Source organism: Prionailurus viverrinus, chromosome C2, assembly GCF_022837055.1.
Source record: "Prionailurus viverrinus isolate Anna chromosome C2, UM_Priviv_1.0, whole genome shotgun sequence".
Classification (NCBI taxonomy): domain Eukaryota; kingdom Metazoa; phylum Chordata; class Mammalia; order Carnivora; family Felidae; genus Prionailurus; species Prionailurus viverrinus.
This window is the reverse complement of record NC_062569.1, coordinates 36,701,379-36,721,363: the sequence shown is the minus strand read 5'-3', so window position 1 is coordinate 36,721,363 and position 19,985 is coordinate 36,701,379. Positions and strand designations below refer to the sequence as shown.

Sequence of the window (19,985 nt, the reverse complement as noted above, 5' to 3'; positions counted from 1 at the left end):
GAAGGAAATCAATAAATTAAATGGAATTTAAGGGAATATCAATTGTACTGTAAGGAACTTATTTGGAATTGTGCTTTGAATAAGTAAATTATTTTTTTTAATGACATAATTGGACAAATTAGGCCATATTAGGAGAAATGCTATGATATTTCATGTTATTAAAGAATTATTATTTGTTGGCAATGATAATGATACTGCGGTTCTTTTTCTTAATAAGTCACATTTTTAAATGTATTCTTTTAGTAACTTACATTTTAAAAACTTTTTATTTATAAATATTTCAAAGTTATAGAACAATTTCAAGAACAGTACAAAAAACCTCCTATATACACTCTACTCATATCTTCCTACCTACCTACCTAATTTTCTCCTGAACCATTTGTAAGTTGCAGACATTACTCTCTTTTGCCCATACATACTTCAGAATTTATTGGCTAAGCAAAAGGGCTTTCTATGAGTATCCTTGTCTTTTAGAGAATCATACTAAAATACTTAGAGATAAAATGATGTGATGTCTGGGATTTGCTTCAAAATAATACAGGAGAGGATTACATAAAACGAGGTTTGCCAGCCATTGAGAATTGTAGAAGCTGGGTTTCATGTAGAACATGGGGTTTCATTAAGCTGGCCCTTCCATTAAGGTTCAAGATTTTCATAATAAAGTTTTAAAAGATTATGTAAAGAAAGGCCTTAAAGTGACATGATATTAAGTGACTGCGAAGAAGATACAAAGTTGTCTACAAAATATTATCTCAAGTATTAAAAAAAATCACCATGCATAGATAAAAGATTGAAAGAATACATGCCAAAATGTCAACATTTCAAATTATTTCACAGTAGGTATATATTACTTTTACACTTAGAACTACATAAATATAATGAGAAGAATTTATGATTAGAAGCAATTAAAAAACTGGAAAATGGAAATACTGTAACTGGTTCAATTAAAATTGTTAACAAATAAAACACACGTGTGGACTGGACTGGCCAAAGGGCCTCCAATTTGCATTGAAAATTACATGAAATTCAACACTGAAAGTGTGTCCACAAGTGAAGTTTTATCAGGACATAGCCACCGTCATTCATTTCTATATCTAATGCAGGGCAGTGCACATTTTATTACTGTTATACTTAATATTATATATTATTAAATTTTGTCAAAAAAAAAAAAGCTTATAGAGGGGCACCTGGGTGGCTCAGTTGATTAAGCATCCAACCTCGGCTCAGGTCATGATCTCACGGTTTGTGAGTTTGAGCCCCTCAACAGGCTCTGTGCTGACAGCTCAGAGCCTGGAGCCTGCTTGGGATTCTGTGTCTCATTCTCTCTCTGCCCCTCCCCCATTCACACTCTGTTTCTCTCTGTCTCCCAAAAATAAATAAACGTAAAAAAATTTTTTTAAAAAAGCTCATTTGCTTTCTCTGTTGTCATATAAATACCTATGTGGTATCCCCAATTGTGCCTCAATCCACAAAACCTAAAATATTTACTATCTGTGCTTTAGGACTGGGCTTCCCTGTGACCTAAAAGAAGCGTATTGTAGAAACTGCACTGGACCAGGAGTCAAGCATGGCCTCTTAACTCTCCAAGTGACCTGGAGAAGTCACAACGTCTCTGGGCCACAGTTCTCTCAGTGACAAAAAAAAGTGTGTCTAAGGTCCACACAGCAACTGAAGTCTGTGATTCACATTCCTGTAAGAGCTAAGCAAGAAGTACAGGGATGATGACCGCACTTAGTGGTGGCACACCAGCTGGTGTGGTCCTCCTACAGAGCAAGGGACTCCGTGAGAGTAACCACTGGCACTCAGATCAGGGTCTGGATAAACTGGTGAAGAACAAGGAAGGACAGGCTTTGGGGCGGGCGGGGGGGGGGGGGTGCTTCGAAAACAGAGCAGTATGCCTGTTATGAGCAATACGACTTCGGGAGAGAGTTCCTAATATCTGTAGCTTAAATCAGGTATTTTGGATCTATCTCTCATCTGGGCTTTGTAGAAGATCACAACGCAGTGAGAAGTCTGCTTATTTCATTTAAAATTCAATCCAGATCTAGCAGAGCAATGGGGGTGAGGGGGTGGGGGGCTCTCTGACATTCTCAGATGGAGAATAGAAGCCTTGGGATGGAGACTTCATAAAAATTCTGGGATAAATTACCCTTAAGGATGTCAGTCTGTAGGCTCTTTGTACTAACCAACATGGGACAATTAAGCCGCAAGGGCAACATCACCATGGAAGCCAGACAGAACATCATGGTGCCAGTCCCTATACCGCAAGCCTGCAGCCTGCATCTTAGACTTCTTTTTCTAGTTGCACCCCCTCTCCGCTCTTTGGCCCTTGGACCCTGCAACCCCAGCTTCAGTGTAGGCAAAGCAGCATCTCCTTTTGTTTACCTGCGGCGTCCTGACTGCTCCCTTTGTCTCTCCTATTTTCTCTGCCCCCACCAGTCCCTCTGCAGCCCTCTCAGTCTGCAGTCCCCTCTATCGCCCCATTTCGCCTCCTAAATGACCACCCCATTCTCTTCCACATCATTTCCGCAATAGCCTGCAGTTTCTAGAGAATCCTTCAGTGATGTAGCCCCTCTCTTTCCCTACTAAAGCTTCCCCTCTTCCCTTCCACAGCTCAAGAAACAAGAGAAAAGGGGGAAAAAATTACAAGGGCACTGCCCTTCTGGGATTGAACCACATTCTCAGCTGGTGGCTTTTGTTTTCTCGTCTCACTGGCTTGTAAGGCCCTCGGGGCAGGCACTCCGCACGTCATGCTCCGCGCTGGGGAAGATGGGCAGGACTGTTAGGCCTTAATTAGAGCAAGGCCTCAGCCAGGGTAGAACATTTTAGCAGGAAAAAGGAAAAAGGAATTTCAAAATATCCACTTGGCAGCAATGACCACAGGGGAAGGAAGAGGTTTATTGTTTTATATAAGGAAAATCATGAAAGCTCTCACAGCTTTTCATGAACACAGAAATAATATTTACACTGGCAATTTTAAAACAAAACAGAACCAGAAAACAAACTCCCTCTGCAGGCCAAGTGTAGTGAGTGTAGACCCAAGTGCTAGTCTTGAACCCTGAGCAGGAAGCTGCAGAAGCAAGGAAAGCATTAAGGGAAAGGATGCAAAATGAGTTACAAGATCAAAAGAACACTTTTCTGGTCAATGAGACATTGAGGCCATAGCAGAGCCACACCGAGATCACCTAACAGAGACATGAGCTTTGGCAACTGGTCTTTGATATACCCGTCAAGCCTTTTTGCAGGACAGACAGCAGGGAGACCCCCACTGTCAGACAGGGAAGGTAAAAAGGCAGAAGCATCTTGCCTGCATCACAAATTCAAATTTTTGCATTCAAGGGCCTCTCAACTTAACATCTGCTCATGAATGCAAAAGAGTGGCAGCCGTTGTTGAAGTCACCTGGCAAATGTAGGCAGACCAGCTTGGAGCAGGGCAGCCAGACATACGGTGGCTTATTAGGAGCCAAGACATCTTGGGAAGGTGATGAGGATGAGATACAGAGTCCCAGGAAGAAGCCCCCCAGCCATCAGCTGAAATGCCCCCAAACTGAAGGCTGGCCTCCAAGGTAACGGTATAAAAAGCCACTAAGAGAACAGCATGTCATTCATTTCTTTCTGGAACAGACAGGACACACAATTGTGCCTGTCCATACAATGCGCTAGCCTTGTGTAGGAACCTGGGTGCAAGTTTCCTGGGATATTTCATGTCACATTCCATTCTGCCTGGGTTGGAGCGGTGTCTCTCACACAGTACATGCTCAACAAGTGATGCTCGAGGAAGTGAAGCCCACTCCCGCACTCGTGGGCAAGACTCTACCACAAAGGTTTAGAACAGTCTTCAGGCAGTGGAAAGTTTCACGAGCCAGTCAAAACCAAACAAAGTGTAAGGAGTCAGCCAGGCCACCTCTAACTTGTGATAAGCAAAACCCACTAGGGATGCTCAGTCAGTTGAACGTCTGACTGTTGATTTCCTGGTCTGGTCATGATCTCGTTGTCATGAGTTCGAGCCCCGAGTCAGGCTTGCACTGACAGCGCAGAGCCTGCTTGGGATTCTGTCTCCCTCTCTCTTTGTCCCTCCCTGCTTGCTCTCTGTCTCTCTCTCAAAATAAATAAAAATAAAAACTTAAAAAAAACCCCACTATATTGTAAATCAATCTTAGAAGATGCCTCTGACACATTCTGAAGGCTTCATAGGGTCTTATGGTTTCTAACTTATACAGCAAAGCTATCCCTTTGTTCTCAGAGCTTTATCAGCAGACCAACCTAAAAGGCATAAAAGAGTCGAGGTTTTTAAAAAGAATTTCTTTAGTATTACTTGCTCGAATAGGGAAACACCACGCCAAGGAGTGAGGTCCTTAGAAAGCCATTGTTGGGCAAAGTGACCTGTAGAACTGAAGTGTTTTAGGCACTAGAGCACAAAGACAATTTATTGGCGGTATGGGACTGATCCTTCCACCATGTGCTTTTGAAAAAGTGAAAGGAAACGACTGTCTCAATGTTTTGCCATGCATTTACTTTCCGGAGTTCTTACAAAAAACAAAGCTCTGAGAATCCTTTCTGCTGGGGATTTTTGGGGTGAGCGCTAAATCTATGCCAGCCTTTCATCACTACCACGGCACCTTGTTAGGTGGTTTCAGGTTGGGACTGGGTCACAGGTAGTGACTTCGCTGGCACTGCATCCTGGGAATTTGACTAAGACCAGTCACCTACCTACATAAGAGGAAGCTGACCTATGTAAGGCCGAACCTACAAAGTTGTCAGACCTGGCTGTTAGAGCAGCAGCTCCACAAAGAAAGGAGTTTGCAGTCTGAGCATGAGTCTCCTCCTCTGCCTCATAATGGTACCCTTAGAACGTCATCTGGCTGGGTCCATTTCACCCTGCAGGCAGGTCTCAGCCTACATGCCACCTCTTCAGGAAGCCTTTTCCTGGCCAATCATTCGAAAGTGGCTCTCTTCCTCCCAAGATATCATTCTTGCTCTCTCTTTTTTTTTTTAAGTTTGTTTCTTTATTTTGAGAAAGAGAGAGAGGGGGTGGGGGGAGTGTGTGTGTGTGTGTGTGTGTGTGTGTGTGTGTGTAAGCCGGGGAGGGGCAGAGAGAGAGGGAAAGACAGAATCCCAAGCAGGTGCCCTGCTGTCAGCACAGAGCCCAAAATGGGGCTCAATCCCATGAACTGTGAGATCGTGGCCTGAGCCAAAATCAAGAGTCAGACACTTAACCAACTGAGCCACCCAGGAGTCCTTCACTCTTGCTTTTTAAATTTCTATTTTTCTCCTTTGTGCTTGTCTACTTTAATTGTTTACATATTTATTTTTGAGCTCCCCACCCCCACCATTCCTCTCCATTGGAGGCAGGTCCATAAGAAGCAGCCCCTGATGTCTTGTCCATTACTATATTTCCAGCCTTTGGAAAATGCCTGGCTTGTAGTAGGTGCTCAATAAATTTGTTGAATGTTTCACTACCAACAAAGCTGTTAAGAACAGCATTTCCCCTGGAAGGGAGCTGTTAGAATGAATGACATGGTTGTAGGAACTCAAAGGCTTCAGCAGGATTTAGTATTAAAGATATAAGTGCTAGATCTTTTTTCTTGATCCTCTTTCCCCTACCAACCAGCTCTAAAACAGGGTCTGGCTACCAGTCTTTTTACGGGGGGATCCACAGAACTGGTTCAGGTAGATCAAGCTCACTCTAGTAGCAAGAGATGCAACCGTGGTCATCTCACTGAGTTAAGGCTTGGAAAAACATTTCCTATTCTCCAAAGAAAAAGAGTAGAGAACTGGAGACTATAAATCATTCAGGTAGAAAACCACAGATTTGCTCATTTTGTTTTGGTGAGAACAAAGGCAGTTGTTTGCACATTCTTCTTGTCGCACCTGCTCTGGCCTGCCCGGTATAAACACCTTAGCCAAAAGTGTAAATGGGTTAAGCACAGCCTTTTAGGCAATGAGAGGGCGTAAATGCCATCTCTGCAATCATCAGGAAGTGTTTTTGGCTAGACTAGGAGATCCAATAATAATTGTAAATGGGTAAGTTTAGAAAAGCTTTGTGCCTTGTAAATATTTCTGTGAAATATGAAGGCAAAGCATTAAGGCGAAACACAACAAAGTAATAAATAATAATTATTCTTCCATTCGCTGGTCTATTTATTAGAATGACAATGGTACAATATACTTCCCAACAGTCTTACTTGGGTTTCAACCTGCTTGAAATGTGTTTAAAATTCTTTTCGGCAAGACCAAGAGCACCATAAATGAATAATGCCACAAAAAATCATTAGGTATGAAAATCTACAAGATGACGCAACCACGCTTGAGTTAACAATAAAAGGACCAACATTTTATAAAGAAGAAATACACTGTTGAATCTATCAGGCATTCATTTTTATGGTAAAACAATTCCATTGCATCCATCTAACCTTGAGATTAAGATTCAAATAGGTTCAAAATGATTAATTTGTACCGGCCTATCAAAATGGAAGACGTCGTAGTTGTAATCTTTCTGAATAGCAATAGTGTTTTAATTACAAATGCCTGGCTCATTATTTGCTCGAGAGCGAATGACAATTAGCTTGATTCTACTGCAACTGTTAATGCTCCTGGTACTAAAATAAATAGGCAATACTGAATCAGGTGTCCTACATTTCCCTTCATTTTATGATCTTCTGATTGATGCTATATTCAAAATGTACTTAGTCATTTTAAGTCACAGGCAAGAAGGAAAATGGCTCCCGAACAGCCAAAAAAAAAAAAAAAAAAAAAGGTATTGCAGGAAGGATATTTCATGGCAAGCCCAAAGAACGAAATCACTATGAGGTGAATCATGTTCTAATATCATTGAGCCAGAGAAAGACTCCAAGCAAAATCTTCAAGTTGGCCTCAAAACAACACAACAACAACAGCAGCAACAAACCTTTAGCCCATTAGAGGTTTGGTTTTACAGACAGTGCTTTGGAATATCGGGCAAACTGCTAGAATAAAGCAGCTATTTACACAGAGGGTTCTGAGTCTCAATGTTCTTCACATTGGAGTAAACCTCAGAGAGGTTTCAGGTTTGCCAGTATCTTCCTATTAATACATCTATAAAGACGTTTCCACAAAGGCTCGATGTGCACTTATCATTGGGGGGGTGGGCTTGGGTCTCGGTCCCTCTCTACCCAGAGCTCTGAGGTTACCGATGGAGGGATCGGGGAAAACAAGGGCATAAGCATTTTCTGATTCTCAGAATTTCTGAGATGCCTTTTGTTTCAGGGGCGCTGGTGAACCAGTGATAATGAAACTACACCTTTGTACACAAACCTTGACCAGCATTCTGGAGCACGTTACAAAGAAAAACCTTAATTTTTGAAAGTACTGAGCACAAAGGAGGGGAAAAAAAAGCTCTCCCTGTGCAAGCTTTCTCTATATGTGTAGAAATATGGCTTAATTTTTAAGGCTTGAAGACCGCATTTAAAAACGTCTAAAACCAGTGCAGACTCTATATGGGAGGAAAAAAGAACTGTACAGTTTTCATTAACCATTTGTTTCTTTTTTTAAGACATTCTTTTGCATATCAGTTATTGCATTTTTAAATAAGATTTGGTTACCAAGGAAACAGGTTCTGGCCCAGTGTTAAGTTGAAACTAAAATATATTTCGGAAGTTAAGCTCAAAGGAAAGAGCCCATGAAATTATTTTGAAAAGTGGCAGAATTTGGTACTTACAGAACCATAGCTGTATGGTCTGCAATGAACCATTCTAGGGACTCTTTTTCTTTCAGTGAAGCTCTCTTTCTTCTAACAGGGCCATCTATATTTAATATCCACCACCCCCCTTTAAAAATTGTAACTCCTCATCTCTCCAAATAATAGATAAACCAATAGTATATTTGTTCCTGTATATTATCTAAAATGGATTTTGGAAGCATGTAAGTTTTTATTTTCATCTTTCATATAACACGTTTAAAGACCGCTTCTTAAAATTTAAATATTTTAAATGTTTCTTATTAAGCTTGTTTGCGCTCTTTAAAATTATCTCAAGAAAACCATTTATTTTTAGTTTCAAGCTAAAATGGAGCTGAATCAACAGACTTTTCAAAAAATTCTTTTGTTGTCTAATGGCGCCACACCTATCATATATATATAATTTTTTAAAAAGGAATCAGCTCACTTTTATAGCAGAATCATTTTGTAAGTTTAGCAAAGCTATACATTGATATAGTATCTGAATAGGAAAGCCTATCCAATTTAATACCCTCCCTCCAAAAAATTACAGCTGTCTTATTTAATTTTCATTATGAAAGTCATATTTTAATCCCTCTAATATTCTTGCTGCATGGCTTAAAAAAATCTATAAAACATGCAAATTTCGACCTACCTGTGTGTATCACTTAATGCAGTGCTAGCATGACAAGACACTCAGCCATTTTTATGTAAAGCGATGGAGACCAACTGATTTCTCCGTCTTCTTGCTCACAAGTTTTAGATGCAATTGTCACACACACAAAAAAATCATACGCAGAACAGCTTGAATGTACTGTGATCACGAGAACTGAATTTATCAACAGGAAAATAGGATTGAAAAAAGAAGTTTCTCTTCCAAGGTTTCTCTGAGGCTGCAACCAAGGAGGTGATGTGCTGAATTCTTTTCCCCTTCCTCCTCTGAGAGTTCAAAGCCCGGAGCTGACCACTGCAAAGGCCACTGTCACATTTGCTGAAAATCAAACCACTGATACCAGCACTGAAAATACAAATTTGAGAACCAACTTGTGTGCACACCATGGAGTGCACACGAGTTAAAAATAGATTCCACCTTGCCTCCTACCTGCATAATAAATATGTAAGTTTCAAGTGTTTAATTTGATATTCACATTAATTAACAATACAACATACATTATTTAAAAGACAGCAAAGGCAAGAAGAAAGGAGAGACACCATCTGGTAGCAGAGTTTTGTTGTTGTTGTTTTTGTTTTTAGGGGTTTTTTTTTTTGGCTTTGTTAAAAAAAAAAAAAAAAGGTAAAATCCTATTTTGAACGTGATGAAAAGCAAACATCCAGAGGCAAATGAATCGGAACTGAAAGGTGATGTTGAAATATCTAAGGCTGTAATGAGGCAAAAACAAGTCTTCGCTACCAGATGATATGGCATACCGAGCATTTACATACTCACATCTGAAATACTAGGCAACGTGTAATGAATTCTATACACAGCATGCACACACAGCAAAAGCACGGCTAATCCTGCCTGCCATCTTAGGCTCGCAGAAGCAAGATACGCACTGCATGCAGACACGAGCACTGGGGAAGGAGGAGGCAGGGGACAGCTCACCTTAAATGCAGTATCTGATTAATGTTGTAAGTGACATTGCATATCAGCCTCAGAGTCTTGGTTCAACTGGGTAGGAGGGAACAAAGAAAAATGTCATCAACTGGTGATGCAAGATGAGCCCAATCACTAAACACTGTTTAGCAAACTCCAAATTCTGCAACCAGACAGTAGAAGGCATTTCGTACACTTAAGCAGAGCTGCTGCACAATGCATGTGTCCTTTTGCTTCTGAGAATCAAACAATCCTTTTGCTAATGAAGAAAATAAGCCGGAATGAATACTGTCATATCTTCTTCTTGAAGAAAGCTTTCAATACAGTATGTATCTGGTTTGGGGTGCATTTGATAGACTATTAATTTCATAGAATTGCTAACAACAACAACAAAAATGCAAAACTATTAAGCTATTGTGAAGTAAAAAAATAATATTATACAGGGTATAGCATTTCTAGATTATTTTTCAAATCCTAAACGGTGCCGGCAGGCTTACAGAAGAATGCATGATCGGGCTGTCTGTATCGGTGCTATAACCTCTAACCACAAGCCGTGTAAATGTATCCTGCTGAATGTATCTGCAGTACAGAGCGGCAGATACCTCCTCCGTTGGAATTGTATTAAAATGTGAATGAATTTGCTTAAACTTAGAAGCAAATAAAATCAGCACAGAAAAATAAATTGATGCTGAATTCCTTTGGATGTACGGTATAGCTGATCATCATGAACGATAAAAGCCATCCTTAGGATACTGACCTAAATAATGTTAAGACCTGCACCAGCGTACTTACCGCATTTGCTCAGAACATAGAACACGCAAAATGATTTTTGTCCTCCCTCCCTCTCCAGAAGCTAAACTGTAAAGTAACGAGGCATTGGCAGGGATATCCAAAGGCTATATGTGTATATATTGTACATGCTGTCAGAGAAGAAATGGTGTTGTGCTGAGATGTGATGTTTCTTTGTTTTACTTTGAGGCTTATCTTAGCTATGCTTGCACGATGACATTGACATCATGGAGGTCAGGGCTGACACTGGGGTGCCATCCGTTTTATGAGTGAAATGTTTTCCGAAAATTAAATCTCATCTACTCAAACACCAAATTTCATGTCTTCTTCAATACCACCTCCCTACCCCCGCTGTTCAAGATTGATGGGATCTAGTTTGGCTGTGTGTAATAAATTGGAATTGCCTTCTGTAGAGACTCCAATACATAATTGTAGGAATTAATTTTTTAAACAAAAAACCTTTAAGAATTCTTATGCATCCCCTTTCAATCCTTTCTATCAACACACACACACACACACACACACACACACACACACACAATTGAAGCTCAAATTGCAGTGAAACGTTTAACATGTGGAACAAAAATGTGGAAAGAGCTGCTTATTCAGGATTTTGAAGAAATGCCTAATAAGCAAATACTGTTTAGCTACAAAACCAGTGTCACCATGTCCCCAAAGAGAGGAAAACAGCATAGCTTGCTAGAAAAATTTCCTCCAGAAACTGCCGGCAGGTAAAAAACAGAAAAGCATTTCTTTTACCATGCTGTATAAAACAAGTCTTTTATTTTTAAGAAAATAGAACAGATTCTTTTCCACTTTCTTCGGCTACAAAGAAACCATACCCACCCCCACCCTTAGATCCTGGACATAAGCCAACATTTTTATAAAATGCTATGAGCCTTCTTTTGAATATATATTTACGTTTTTCTTCTTATCCCTCCAAAATTCTTTAATTGTCTTGTTGTGTCACTGAATATACTAATGCTAATTAATTTTAACACGTGCAAAAATGAATTCATATTTTCTGGGGTTTCTAGTTTCCTAGCGCCTCGATCTTCTATAAGGACTGGCTAAAAATAGTCAGGTTAGCAAAATATTCAAGTACCCCAGAATTTTTTTAAAGGAGGAATTGTATTCAAGCATCTTAACTTAGGTGCTAGGTTTCACAACTGGATCTTTTGTTTCTAGCTTTCATTCTATCTCGTTTCCCAGAACCCAAGTGATTTTCAGCTCAATGTGTGGAAAGCACCCAGCCCATCTCTATCCCATACACTTTAAAGTCTCCGAGCTGGGCCGTCCAGATGGTCGCTCATACCTGAACCACACCGAATCCTCTTCTCTTTGGAGCACATCTCTCCCCCACAACTACTCCAGAAATAAACGTGGCTCTGACAGAAACAGTAGCTCCTGGTCTAACACCAGTGGTGGAGCCATCTTCCCCACCCCCACAACAATGCTCTATGAGCTCTGGTTAGCATTGACAGCGACAGAAAATTAGAATGGAGTGTCCTTAGGCTAATTCCTCCTTTACCATGGGGGTCAAGAATTAGAGAGACTCTCAGACTGAGTTACAAGGTACCAATTTAATACACGGTCATCTAGAAAGCAGGGTCCTCACGGTGGGGTCAGAAGAGGTAGAAGTGAACACCTAGACATTTGGTGCTGTTAGCGTCTATTCAGCTGTTCCCTAGTAATAACATCAGAAAGCTAGACAATCATGTTAAAATACTCACAAATTATTATCGTGTAGGCTAGATATACACCACATGGAATCAACTGTGACCACATAGAACTAAGTCGCTGCCTCCTCTGCCTGGGATAATAAATGACAGTGACAAGGACAGTATTCCGCATCATGCTCCCATGAGATGAGCGAATAGTGTTATGTCCTCACAGGGGCAGGGTGGTGAATGTGGTCAGGTCCCCTACTGATACTTTTAAACCTGATGCCAGGGCAAGCGGTTTCCAAACCTCCCAGTGGGTTCCCTGTCCGCCCTCTGTCAAAATGAGCCTAAAAGCCACATACTGGTTTATTCTGTGATATTCTAAATATGCGCAATGAGCAAACTTGGCCCGTTTACCAAACCTGCTTGGGTTAAACAAATCTGAATTGTAGTTAAAAGCATTCAGATTGATGAGCTTGTTTAGGCAGACCTTCTCGACTAGTAAATCCTGTTTTGCACTTAAAAAAAAAAACAACAAAAAACCAAAACCACGCTCATGCCTGAATTACTTAGGCTTTGTCATGATTACAAGTGGCAAGGGTATGTGTTCACTTATGATTTTTAGAAATAGCATGCTCCTCATCAACATCCTCGGGGCACATACACAAATATTAATTTAAAAGACAAATCCCTGTGGGGCGCCTGGGTGACTCAGTCAGTTAAGCGTCTGACTTTGGCTCAGGCCATGATCTCACGGTTCATGGGTTCAAGCCCCGTGTCGGGCTCTGTGCTGACAGCTCGGAGCTCGGAGCCTGGAGTCTGCTTCAGATTCTAGGTCTCCCTCTCTCTCTGCCCCTCCCCCGCTCATGCTCTGTCTGTCTCTCTCTCTCTCAAAAATAAAATAAACATTAATAAATAAATAAATAAATGACAAATCCCTTTTCCGTGATAAAAATTTTAACCTGTTTCTGCCACTCTGAGGAGTCAAGTATAAGGAGCCCTAAATAGCCTGGCAGGAACAGGACAGAGATGGACAGAGACAGCAGTGAGGGGTGTGCCTTTCACTTTGATTAACGTTCTTCCTTGCCCACAGTCTCGTTGCTCTGCAGTCTTAGCTCATTTTATTTTCAGTCCTGTGGGTTAAAGTTAAATTGCATGGCTTATGCAAAGTACATAATTCAAGTATGAACAAAGCTTGACTCTGTATATTTAAAAAAAAAAAAAAAAAAAAAAAGGAAAGTCAGGGCACTGAGTCCCAGAGGAAACCTTGGTTTATAAACATTTGGATTGGTTTGCACTATGTTACTACATTCACTGCATTAAAAATTACAGCTGGTTTTCATTTACACCTAATGTGGACATTCAAAGTTCTGGGTAAATTTGTTACCAGGATAGGCCATTCTAAATCTAAATTTTTGCAAACGAAATGTTCAGCAAATTCAACATTTTTGTTTAAATTCTTAGCATTAAAAAGTTTAAAAAGTTTTATGAGGTTATTACATCGGTCTATAATGTATTTAGTCCTGGAAACAACATGGTGACTTAATTTATCAAGGACTAAAAGTGGCTTTGGATGATATTTTTACTTAAAATTTTTTGAAAGTCTGGTGCTATTTTGAACATCTATATCTTGCCTACGGAGCTGGGCAGGAACTTCTGTTTCCTATCTTAATCAGAGCTAAGTCTATAATAGCTACCATTTATTGAGAACCTACTACATACTCAATATTTGGCTATATTATATTATTTACTTCTAACCAAAAGGCTTCAAGGTATTAGTTATTATCAACTTTGGCTGAGGACCTAATTGGGATTTCTAGTCACATGGGAAATAGCAGAGTTAGGATTCAAATCTAAGTCTGACCAATTCCAGAGTCTAGGTCTTTCCACCAATCTTCAGAGGATAAAACCTCCTCCATCCACATTCTGTCCTGATGTAGGAAACTTCTTCCTGTCAGAATCCTGGTAGATGGAATCCCCACTCTCTGAAGCCAGGACTAATTCTGTTTATAAGAACCAGCCTTAATTTCCCAGGCCCTGGGAACTGTGGCTACCTAGGATGCCATCAACTGGAGACAGCCTGGACCAGCAGGTGGAAAAGAAAATAAAAGGAGGAATTCATTAGACCAGGTTGAAAAGTTAAGAGTAGAGAGCAGATTAACAATTTTGGTCAGTGATGTGTCGTAATTTGGAAATGCTTTATGAGACAAAGTAAGTGGGAAAGCTCACATTTCCATCTGAGCAAAAGCCTTCACTAGGTGTCTTCTCATGTTACAGATGAGGAAACTGAGGCTGAGAGGAATCTAGTCACTTGCCCAAGATCACACATTTAATAAGTTAGCCCATTTGTTATATTAAAAAGTATATCTTGTTTCCTTTTGTACCTAATAGATTCAGCATGTGTGAGTAAATTTGTTATCAGGTTGTTAGAGTGTTCTAATCTAAATTTTCAGTTAAAGAAAATCAGTGTAGCAATCAAGACTGACCAGGTTCCCACTTACGAATAGTATTTTTGTCCTGAACAAATAAACTAAATTGGTATCATGAGTTCCTTCCTCAACATATATTGAAAACGGATTTTTCAAAAGTCTAACTTTTGAGTAAGAGGTTTTCCTCAACCATGGTTAGTATTTCAAATGCATGATTTTAGTGATTAACTCTCTCTGTTAGCATCTGTACATTTTGCTCTAAGATCCCTTCCGGCTCCGAAGTTTGTAATTCTAAAAAATCTAGCCCAGCTTGCTTTCCAGGTCGGTCTAGGCCAAGAGCTAGACTCCAAGTCTCCTGCCTCCTGGTTATGTGGCCAGCTGACTATCTTGCTCGTTGGCAGTAATTTTATATGCCAACCAGATGGCTCTCAAAGGGGGCTTTCTAATCAGCTCCACTCTGCCTGGGAATATGAGAGGAGGATTATGTTGCTTGGTGCTCATGAGGCAGTAGAATGAATGGTTGAGTAGACGGATAGGACTGAGGAATCTGAACTCTGGGAAGCCTCCAATTCTTACACATGAGTTTTCTTACTTCTATCCATTAGGATCTGTGTAAGATGTGGGAACGGAGTACATACTTGATGGCAAAGATGAGGCAGCAAACCATGGGGACCAAACTGAGGTTATCTTCTAGGAAAGACCTGGGGGAGACGGGAAATGTGAACCATGCGGTTTTCAACAGAGAAAAACTGGTGAGTGACTTAGGGTTGGGAGGGAGACTCTGACCGACAACATTCTGCCCCACTTCAATCCAGCTCTCCTGTGGGACTATCCTCCATACTCCTCACCCCTGTTTTGATATCACTACCTCAACGTTAGCAGCAGAATAGTTCCTGCTTTTCTCAGGGCATTTGCAACATGGCACTAAAGGAAAGAACAACAAGGTTTTACTAGATCCTGAATTGGCAAGACACATATTCAGTAAGATGGCTGAGTTTCTTCTTTCTTGAGAGACTGGCAAGTAGGGTGAAGAGGGAGGGTGGGGATGTAAACTAGGGTGGAGGAGGAAGAATTCTCACAGATTGGTAAAAGCCACCCTTTGTGAGAACATAATCCTCTCCTAATATCTTCCCTTCATCCTGGGCAGCAAATACTCCAAGACTCAACCTGGGAACAAAGCCATTTGTCTTGTCTTCTTTCAGATAAAGACATGGCTCAGAAAGGCCATAACCATGCACCTCATCTCACCAGAGCAGCTTTAACAAACCTCAGTGAATCTTCACTTCCTTCAGACTGAAGATAAAGGCAGAATAAGTTTTTGTTGATTGAATTATCTACCTTTAATCACGTCTCTGGCTTGCTTCCTGCAAGATCTGTGTATCTCCCGCGGCACCCAGAGCGTTGTCTGATGCAGTGAAGGGGGCTCATATGGGTATGCTCTTCACTGACCAACACCAACTTGGGAGTTCCCTCTCTGCTCCCATCACTACCAGTGGAATCTTTAGCTTTGTCTCATGAAGCCATTTCCCAAAATAGGGGAACTTGCTCCATGAATTAAGGAATGGACCTAGGGGCTGCAAATATCTATGGAAGTCTTTCAAGTACTTAATCACTTGGTTCCCAAAGGGAGTCACAAGTTGTTTGGCAAGCAGACCACAGGCTTTGTTTAAATCTGTCCCTCCCAGAACAGAAAAAGGGAGACAGAAATAAGAATGGTCTGACAGCAATACCATTGCCTTCAAATTGTGCCTCAACCTTTCCTGGGCCCTCAGCATCAGAACATGGTTCGTAGAACTATAGGATGGGCAAGGCAGCTTGCAAGATGCCATCTCAACCCTCTCTTTGAGGTGGAAAAAAATCACGTTCAAAGAGAGTATTATATCTGAAGACCTTGGCAAACAGGATAAAAGCCCTATTCCTTAATTTCTAGTACTCTGCCCTTTGTAATGCAACATACTGGCTCAATTAAAGTTCCAGGCTTTCATTTAAATAGGTACTTATTGGGGCGCCTGGGTGGCTCAGTCGGTTGAGCGTCCAACTTTGGCTTATCTCATGGTTCAGGGGTTTGGGCCCCGTATTGGGCTCTGTGCAGACAGCTCAGAGCCTGGAGCCTGCTGCGGATTCTGTGTCTTCCTCTCTCTCTGCCTTACCCTGCTTGCACTATGTCTCTCTCTCAAAAAATAAGCAAACATTAAAAAAATTAAGAAATAAATAAATAGGTACTTATTAAATGGTTATAGAAAAGCAAATTAATGAAGATGCTGGTAAGACAGCTATAACTTATTTCTCAATTCCTCTCACAAGAAAATGTTATAGTATACTTGTTTAATTTTTTTTAAAGCTCAACTAAATATAATTTTAAGCAAAATAGTAAATGTTGGCCAAAATATCACCTGAGACCAAGGGTCACTTCGGAAGTATCAGAGAAGTAGGTTTGATTGCCATTTAAGTCAATCAGATTAAGTTTAGCCAGCTGAAGTAGGCTTTATCCTATTTGGTTTGCAAAAAAGAAATCTCATGAGTTAGCATGAGCAGCTAAAAATAAGTTGCAGGTTTCATTTTCCGTTGTTCAGTATGGTTTTGAAACCAAAAGGTGCAGAGCTAGGAGATTCACCAACGCCTACTGAAAATCAACAATTCAAACTGACACCTTTCTAGCACACTGCCCTGAACTATGGGCCAAAGCCAGGCCCAAGAAAGGTGCACCTATGTCCCTCTCACGATGGTCCCTGGAGATGAATCTCCATAATAACACATGGCAGGAAGTTGGGGGCTGAGGCTCATCCTAGGGGACAGTAGCTTATGTCTGAGTGTATTGTCATATCTGGACAGGATGCCACATAATCCATCCCATGTGCTCAGCTTCAATCTTAGGTGATGCTGGGGACCCCTCAGCAAAGCAAGGGAGTAAATAATGCTAGCATTTCATTAAGATGGGGACCTGAAGGTAGTGAGCTCAGCAAGTACCCCTTGACCTAAATGCCCATGGCCTTGTGCAATTCCATTCTGTAAACCCAAGCAGCTCATGAGAAGTTTAATTTCAAAACTGCCTTTCCAGGGCCAAATCTGGCAAAAAGGTGTTTGACAGAGGCATACATCTTCAAAGGGAAGACAGCCATCTCACGCTGTAGCATTCAGCTGTGGCACAAGGCTCAGAGAGAGCAGTGTAGCTATAAGAAAGCCCTCCGCTGAATGAGATTGAAAGGGGGCAAAGAAGGGTTAATCTCCTTCCATTAGAGGAGGGCCCATTTGGTGAAGGTGAAGAGAATAATCTGTATGAAGAGCAGAGAAGACAAAGAGCCATTCCAGAAAAGAAATCACCGTGCAGGGGCAAGAAGGATGATTTGTCCTAGATTTTCATCGTGAGACCATTTCTTAGATCTCTGAGTCTTTACCTCGCTTTGAAGTTACAAGTCTCAGGGAGGGGAAAGGGGGCATATTCACACTCTCTCTGCTGGAATACTTGAGCTTTATTCCATCTGAGATGGGCTGTCTCTGAAAAGCAGAGGGCGAGGCCTTAGAAGGCTACCCGTAAATCAGAAAGTGGCAAAATAAACAATAGGAGTTGTTCGTAAAAGAGAGGCCAGTGGCTGAATCCCCCTTTTCTGGGGTGGGGAACACCCTCCCCCCCCCCTTTTTTTAGCTTCAAAAGAGTTTTTAGAAATTGCTTTTAACAACATTTTTGGAAATAGATTAAGAATCACAAAACATGGAAAAAATAGTAGAGTAACTAAATAACTTCATCTGGCTTCCCCCAGTGATAATATCATCCACTAGCCTAGCACACTGTCTAAACCAAGAGGCTGACATTGGTAAAATACTATTGACTCAGGCAAGGACCTTATTTGGATTTCACCAGTTTTTGTATGGGTGTGTGTGTGTGTGTGTGTGTGTGTGTGTGTGTGTATGTGTGCATGTGTGTTTCTATGAAATTTTATCACATGTTATTGATTGGAATAGCCATCATCACAACCAAGATACAGAACTATTCCATCACCACAAAAAAAAAACCTCCCCCCCCAAAAAAAACAACCCGTGCTAACCTTCTTAGAATCACACTTTCTTAGGTCATTAAGTCATTTACACTTTCTTTCAACCTCTGGCACTGATCTATTCTCAATCACTACAATTTTGTCTCTTTGAGTTTGTTATAAATGGATTCATATAGTATATAACCCTTTGAGATTGGCATTCTTTCACCCAGCATAATGCCCTTAGATCCATTTAAGTTGTATGTAAAGAGTGTGTGCCTTTCCATTGCTGAATAGTTTTCCATGGTATGGATGTACCACGGTTTTGTTACCCATTTTCCCCTTGAAGGACGTCTGGCTGGTTTCCTGTTTTAAGCTATTAGAAATAAAACTGCCATGAATATTGGTATACAGTCTTTTGTGCTAGCATAAGTTTTCATTTCTCTTGTATAAACACTCAGGAGTGGGACTGTATGATATATGTATGTTTAACTTTATTAGAAACTGTTTTCCGGAGTGGCCATTTATGGTCCGACCAGAGGTGCAAAGCCATCCAATTTCTTCACCTCCTTGTCAATTTTTGGGAACATCAGAATTTGTTATTTTAGGCATTCTGATAGACGTGTAGGGATTATTTCTGCTGGTCTGGTCAAGATGGCAGTCAATTGGGGGTGTCTTCAGAGCTTGGGTGCGTTGCCTTCTGATATCTCTCACTGTTCCAGATTTCATAATACTTGTCTACATAGCAGTTTGAGCTGTCTGGCATTTCAGTGATGGAAAATGGGGCTCTTGATATGTGGTGAGTCTTTAGGTTTGACCAGTTGCTCCTGACTACAATAGTAGGACATCACACTCTGGGGGAAGCTGGGCTTCTTTGAGGCAGTACATCTTGGCCCAACAGGTAGACTTGATACCAATGACACTCTCCCAAGAGGTGATACGAAAGCCACCATATGGCAGCCGTGGAGCAGAGACAGAATTTGCTTGGGCCGGGGTCGTCCAGCCGCTTTGGCCAGAGACTGTGTGAATGCTTTTTATTCTTAAAGTCAGCTACTCATTAGCAAGGTGTGTGGGGAGTAGACATGGAGTCAGCACAGACAGGGAAGAATGGGATCACCAGCAGCACTTGTCAGATCACAGACCCCACTGAACACTTTTTGCCCTTGGACTTCCTACTCTGTTGATAATCTCAGATTTGCCAGCAGCATGTGGGCACCTTGTCTGGATGTCACAGAACTCCAACATCTACCTCCTGGGGGTTAGATCTAGAGGTACTGCTGTCACCACCACATGGACCTTCTTGGCCAAGGGATCCAGGTCTTGCCAGTAATTAGAACTCTATCTAAGCATCAGAAGGTGCTTCAGCCAAAGAAGTTGTAAAGGATGCCAGGGAGATGGGCTTTGCATAGACCCAACATCATAGTGATGACAACTGCTCCAGCCATGTCTGGGAAGTCACCTTCCATCTGTTGTACCCCTGAGTGAAGGGAGGTTGTAGAACTTCCTGGAATCCATACCCATCATCTACGAGTTTGGACCAGAAGGCCAAGAATGAGAAGAGCAGTGATGCTATGTGGGAACAGCCAAGAGACCATGAAGACCCTTCACAGAAGCAGTAAAGCTTAGTGATCAGAGGCAAACTCCCTGGTGCCTCTGCGTTCTGGCTCTTGCACTTCACCTGGTGCAGTCACAGGCAGAAGATGTGGACTTGGCTGTGGAGGAACCTAAATAGTGATTTATAGAACCTAAACATGAACTAGGGACCATCTGGAACTGAGCTGTTTGTGGAGGCTGAGCATAAAAGCAAATGATATGATGGTGACTCCCCCAGAAGCTGGGGTG

General features: G+C 41.3%; 1 protein-coding gene across 9 annotated transcripts in view; it reads right to left on the bottom strand.

Annotated features, from left to right (window-relative positions):
* The window catches only part of ZBTB38 (zinc finger and BTB domain containing 38), a 170,999-nt gene that overhangs the window by 84,601 nt on the left and 66,413 nt on the right, over positions 1 to 19,985 (bottom strand). For 5 of the 9 annotated variants that reach the window (XR_007155499.1, XM_047874299.1, XM_047874298.1 and 2 more), the window contains 2 exons: positions 9,300 to 9,365; positions 8,349 to 8,711 (listed from right to left, as the gene is read on the bottom strand). The gene's annotated coding sequence lies outside the window, so the exon portion shown is untranslated. Of the gene's footprint in view, positions 1 to 8,348; positions 8,712 to 9,299; positions 9,366 to 11,394; positions 11,424 to 19,985 lie in introns of those variants that run through there. The other 4 variants (XM_047874297.1, XM_047874303.1, XM_047874300.1 and 1 more) reach the window with 3 other exon arrangements.